Here is a 6,793-nt window from a genome sequence, read left to right on the forward strand (position 1 = left end):
AAACGTAGATTCCATAAACAAAGCTTCTTTCTTAGAAGTGCACGACTGTGGAACTCCCTTCCGTTTGCCTGTTTCCCATTTGACTACAACTTGAATGTCTTCAAGTCTAACATAAAGAAAATCCCCCTTAAGTAAGACACTTTATCAAATCTCCAATACTAACGATTACTACGATATGGTCCCATTGATTACTACATGCAATAACCCTTATCCCCGAGTGGCCTCCGGGCCTTGATAAGTGGTGGCTTCCATGTAAAGAAGAGAATGAGAGAGAGAGAGAGAGAGAGAGAGAGAGAGAGAACAAGTAAGCCATTGTGAACCTTTTATGTTCTATCGCTGCGGAAACAAAATTATACAGTCTTCTTAAAGATCATGTACTATTAAGTAAGTATAACGCATATATACCACGGCGTATAAAGACATCTAATTGTCCAAATCCCTTGTGGGCATGATCTTCTTTAGTAAGCCACAACGTCAAAGTTGAAATATTCCTAGATGTGTAAGTATTTGTCTAAAACCCTTGTTAAAAATAGATAAAATATAATGTGGCCAGAATAATCCCGATTTAAATAAACAAGTACACAAATTTTCAAATTAATTTCATTGTTTCGCTGCTCAACTCTTTATATAATGCCCCGGTAGGAATTGTTCAAAATAGTATCACCTTATATCCATGTAGCAATGTCGGATGTTTCAATAAATTAGAGTAAAATAAAAACGAACACAGTTAAAATAATGATTAAAACACAACATTCCCTATGTTCTATATGTGGAGCTCTCTAGTGTCCTTTGTTCTAAAACAAACGTGCCAGTAAATTTTCAACTTTATTTTATTCAGTCATCGTGGGGTAAGAATGGTCAATTATCACTAAGAAGCGGCAAATAAAGTCAGTTACTGGGTTATGACATTTGGATCGGCTTCGACAATTGTGAGCATGTCAATTTGATTTCAAGCTAACAGCACGAAGCCATTCAATGAGACATAAACATAGTTTAATCATCAGACGGAACTGTAAAAGGTCAAGCATAAAATATCATTCCTGTATTTTCAAACGTCAAAACACCCGCACACCTTTAGATCATGTTGTCTAAAAAGAACAACCAAACACACACACACACACACATATACATATATAGTGGGGGAAGATGTGGCTAGTTACCTTTAATGCATCCAAAACCAAACTCCTATCCTTACATCATCAACGCTCTGATCCCCAACTGGCATCAATTGTGATGGATGGCTCTCGTCTGGGTGAGGCCCCGTGTTTAGACAAGCTTCTGAGTTTGACCTTTACTCCTGATCTGAAATGGAACACGTACATCAAGTCTGTTGCCAAGGTCGCTGGAAAGATGGTGGTATCCTTCTACCGCTCCAGAAGATATCTCACTACTGATGCAATTCTCTATCTATATAAAAGCCAAGTACGGCCAAGGATGGAATACTGTTGCCATATCTGGGCAGGAGCTGCCAAAAACAGCCTATCATGCCTTGACAGAGTACAAAATAGACTTCGTGGTTTAGTGGGGGATGCCCTTTTCTCTACCCTGCAACCCCTCTCCCACAGAAGAGACGTTGCAAGCCTATCCTTGTTTTATCGTTATTTTCATGGCAGGTGCTCGTCTGAGCTCCAATCCCTGGTCCCCCCTCGCCAATCTTTCACGAAAAACACCCGTCTAGCTGAATCCACTGTGAAAAATTTCCCCCACTCTATATCTGTGCCTAAATCAAAACGCGGATTTCATGAACAGAGCTTCTTTCTTAGAACTGCACGCCTGTGGAACTCTGTTCCGTCTGCCTGCTTCCCTCCGGACTACAACTTGGATGTCTTCAAGTCTAATGTTAACAAATTCCTAATGAACCGCGCCCTTAAGTAAACACTTCATCAAATCTCCACACTAACGTAATGTACTTGCAATAGCCCTTATCCCTGAGTGGCTTCCGGGCCTTGATAAGTGGTGATCACTGTGTAAAAATATATATATATATATATATATATATATATATATATATATATATATATATATGAACAAATGATTAATAAAACATGTTAAAAAACATCTTCAAAAAGAGTTAAAAACATATTTAATTTTAAAAAGGAAGCACAAGATAAGTGGATAGTCCTTAATCCGCGGAGTTTCTAAGAAATACTCTCCTTTGGATTGGAAGTTTTTAATTCGACCGTGTTTGGATTTTACCATTCTTGGATTTTTTACCCTTCACCGGACTATCCATTCATGTGAAATCTTTTTATCATTTTTTCTTTTACCTCCTATTCCCCTTACCTCACCCTTTTTTTTTACCAATTAAGATCTGTGACTTACTTGTGGTTTCATTAAATACTTTTACATGCAAAATCCGATCCCGCATTTTGCTAATTCCTGCCCTCTGATTAGAAGGAGAGTATTTCTTCGAAACTACGCGGATTAAAAACTGTCCACTTATCTTGTGCTTCCTTTTTAAAATTAAATATGTTTTTAACACTTGTTCAAGATGTTTTTAACATGTTTTATTAATCATTTGTTCATATTATAAGCTCTATTTCCTTTTCGGTTTTATTGAGCTTTTACATCTGGTTGAGATTACTTTACTTGTAAATATTAACTCTTTAATATTTATAATATATTTAAAGTTTACCATTTTGATTACCTTGGTAAACTTATTGTAATTTTTTTCTTTGTATATATATATATATATATATATATATATATATTGTTTTGTAAAAAGAATAACCGAAATGAATTTATAAAATGGTGATCAACGTTTCGTCCTTATTGCAGGGGACATCCTCAGGATATTAATATATATGTGTGTGTGTGTGTGTGTGTGTGTGTGTGTGTGTGTGTGTGTGTGTGTGTGTGTGTGTGTGTGTGTGTGTGTGTGTGTTTTGTGTGTGTGTGTGTGAAAAATATTTCTCCTCTAAAATTATAAAAGATTTTTCAACTGTTTTTAATTTTCAAAATCGTAGCAAGATATGCCTGTATTTAATTAAAGTAATGAAAATTATAAAATAGCTATCTTTGATTGAGCACTATCAACAGCTCTTGTTGGGATTCCATGATTCTAACCTTTTGAATATATATTTTCAACCTAGAATATATGTATATATATATATATATATATACATATACATATACATATATATACATATATATGTACATATATATATACATATATATACATACATATATACATATATATACATATATATGCATATATATACATATATATGCATATATATACATATACACACATATATATATACATATATATATAATATATATATATATATATATATATATATATATATATAGTAAAAAAAATTATACCACGAGAGTGACCTCCCCTGCATCGGGTAATATAATACTACTAAGCAAAAAAATACACTAAGCAAAAAAAAAAAACAATATTAAAATAAACACGCACAAATATAGAAATAAAATTATATAAACTTATATGATAATTGGAAAAAAAAACAGGAAAAATTAAAACAAAAATAAATAATTAATAAATAAAAAATAGAAATACGAAATGGAAAACTATCTTTGCATAACACCAAAAGACGGAGGAAGTAAGGAAGCATAGCTGTGGAAAACTTTTTACCCTAATACGATGTTCAACATGTTAAAAATACACCATTTGTTGTAAAAATCAAATAGATAAACATCTGAAGAAGTTGGTGAAGACAGGATATTTTTACGGAAACATAAATCGTAAATTGCTAATTCATTAATGAAACAGCTATAATGGAAAAATCCAGGAAATAAACGAAGGTTATAAAAAAGAAAACGCGAGTCTTTGAATTTTCAACAAAATTTTGAACTATATATATATATATATATATATATATATATATAGTTAGTGGAAATGGTAATTAATAAAAACTGAAGAAAGTGCTCTATACTGTTGTAGAGCAAATTTGCATTTTATTTTTTATTACCGTATATTTTTATTAAGTTACATAACGAACATTTCTGTAAAAGTCTGAGGAAGTTACAGACGGCCAAAAAAAAACGACCGGGTAGCTGAAATAATAATGTAACTTAACAGAAAGATACGGTAAAAATAAAACGTATATATATATATATATATATATATATATATATATATATATATATATATATATGCTAGACAATACATTTTGCTCATTCATTTATTTGCGGACTGTTATCTTTATAGTTTTTGTTGTTTCGGCCAACTCATCCTCTGCCATTCTTCAGGAAATTATATGCGACAGGATAGGAATCCTGAGCTTCGTAACTATCTCTCCAGTAATTACTGCTTTCCATAGTTGGTGCCTCACCACTGTTTGTCCAACTCAACCTCTGACCTGCATTGGTTGGGATTGATACCGTTATCTTCAGAAAGTGTTCACCCGAAACTTTATGGATTCAACACCTCTATTCACTGCGTCGCGTGGATAGAGGCGTTGAATCTCTAACAATCCGCAAATAAATAAATAAATCCACAAATTACTCATCTCAAACGATTCCAATAAAAACATAATATATAATAAAATTTTTTTTAGTATCTCCATATATACATATTGGGGGGGGGGGGCTTATTACTTTAATAAACACACATACACTGTTTGTGATGAGTGCAACTAAGAATATTTCTTTTTATGAATTTTTTACCGGTATGAGGCTGAAATTAAAGTACATGGCAATACGAGAGAATATTCTTCTGTGCGAAAAGTGGTTACAACAACGAGAATGATAATACCCCGCAAGATTGATGTGTTTACCAACCCATATATAATAGCAGTACTTCATTATAGAACGATGTTGACTTTTATATACGTAGAAACACATCAAAAGCCAAGTACTTTCTTGAGCGGTTGAATTATCCAACTATTTTTTTTTAAGCAAACCCAACAACTATTTCGATGTAAATTTTCCAGCAGATCTGTGATGAAAGTCAATCTAAGTAGCTTATCAAAGACAGCTGCGGAGAAATGGATATGCGAACGTTGGTAGTGAACAGAGAGGAGTTTGGTTTAAATTGTAACATAGCACAGATGTCCATATCCAAATACCGAGCTGTGAGTGAAATTACGTCACAGTAAGGGAGAAGAAAATTATAAAAAGGATGTGAGCACGTTCGAGAAGACGATCACGTTAGAGACGGGATGGCGTTCGAGAGCACGTTCGAGAGAACGAGCACGTGAGAGGCTTCACAGCTGTAACAAGAAGTCACGTGTGGCAGAAGAATGAGGAAGTAAATTCACGAAACAATTGGAGTTATTCTTTGTCTTGGTCTCTCTTTCGATGTGTAGGTCCTCTGTGTAATCGTGTATAACGTTACATAGAGGCGTTAAAAGTAACACGTTTATTCTTCGCCATTGCCAAATGTTCTTCAAGTCTGAGGAGAGGGAGTCAAAAATATTTTCAATTATCAATGCTCTACGAAGTGTTGCCATAAATAGTTGTGTCGTCTCCATAAATGTCAACGAATAATCTCAGAACATAATTTCGAAGATCATTTTAGAAGATCGGGAACAGGATAACTGTATGAGATAACACTTATATAATCGTATCGGGAAGAAATAGGTTGATGGTTGAGATGACAAAACCAGATCTACTATAGCAACCGTGTTTGTGGAATAAGTCTATGTACAAACTCTATCGAAGATTTCTGATATATCAAGAGCTATCACACAAGAAACAAAGTTTGTCAATTGATTTAGAGATCGTGTGCGATATCACAGTCAGCACATCAGCTGTAGATCTTTCAAGACAAACTACATATTCATTGTTATTAAGGAGTATGTTTCGGTTGGAATGGTTTCCAGCATTCTTATTTATTACATATTCAAGTAACTTACACATAACGTACGGGTAAGTGTTTGCTGTGTATTATTATTCAGATGGCCGATCTGTGATATTTCCAACTATCGAGTTAACCAACAAATGTTTACCAGATGATGAGAAGCATTTCTTTTTTAAGCAATGGTCGAACAGCTTTTAAATATATGAGAGTTTGTTATATAGTGGAACTGAAGAGAAATTAGCTGTTATCTATCTATTTATCGATCAAGCTATCTAGCTATATTTTTATCTGTTTATCTATCTATATATCGAATTATGTAATTGGAAGTAAACAGGAGATGAGATGTGAAACTATGTTTTGCCAAAAGTTGTCAAAACATGTTGAGGTGTAAACTGGACAAGATGCACCGGAAAACAGCTGACCAGCATCGAAAGTGCGTGTCTGTTGTCACGTGTTCTGGTTATCTGAAAAAATAGATGATTTCGAAAGAGGACGTCACAAAGAGTGAACGGTTTAACAGATTATCCTCCTCACCGGAGAGGGAGCTGACGTGTCTCAGAATGGAGACTAGAATTAAACACCCAAGTAAAGATATTCACTTTCTATTCTTCTGCGATCAACATTAAGGAAGTAATAAAAACTATAAAATCAACCATCGTCTTCGGGTTGAAATGCATTCGCCTCAAGGTTCTAGCTTCCATACTAGAACAGATGAATTTCCTGGTGAACCAAAAGACAAACGACGCAGTTCCAAAGTTGATGAGATATGTCGAAATACACGTATGTGTTTATGGTATGCCTGGCACACACGCATGCAACACACTTAGACGATCATGGAACGTAAATTGACTGCAACACGATAATTTTTGGTTCAGATAGTGAAGAAGCCACTACTTACACATTTAGTAACACGACACACAATCACACAACATATAAATGAATCCCTCCATAACGTTACATGTTTTCGGGTTGCAAGGGTTGCAATGTTATAAATGCCACTTGTCCTGTTGGCATCGAAATTCA

The sequence above is a fragment of the Euprymna scolopes genome, chromosome 19 (genome assembly GCF_053919585.1).
Source record: "Euprymna scolopes isolate OS-2025 chromosome 19, ASM5391958v1, whole genome shotgun sequence".
NCBI lineage: Eukaryota > Metazoa > Mollusca > Cephalopoda > Sepiida > Sepiolidae > Euprymna > Euprymna scolopes.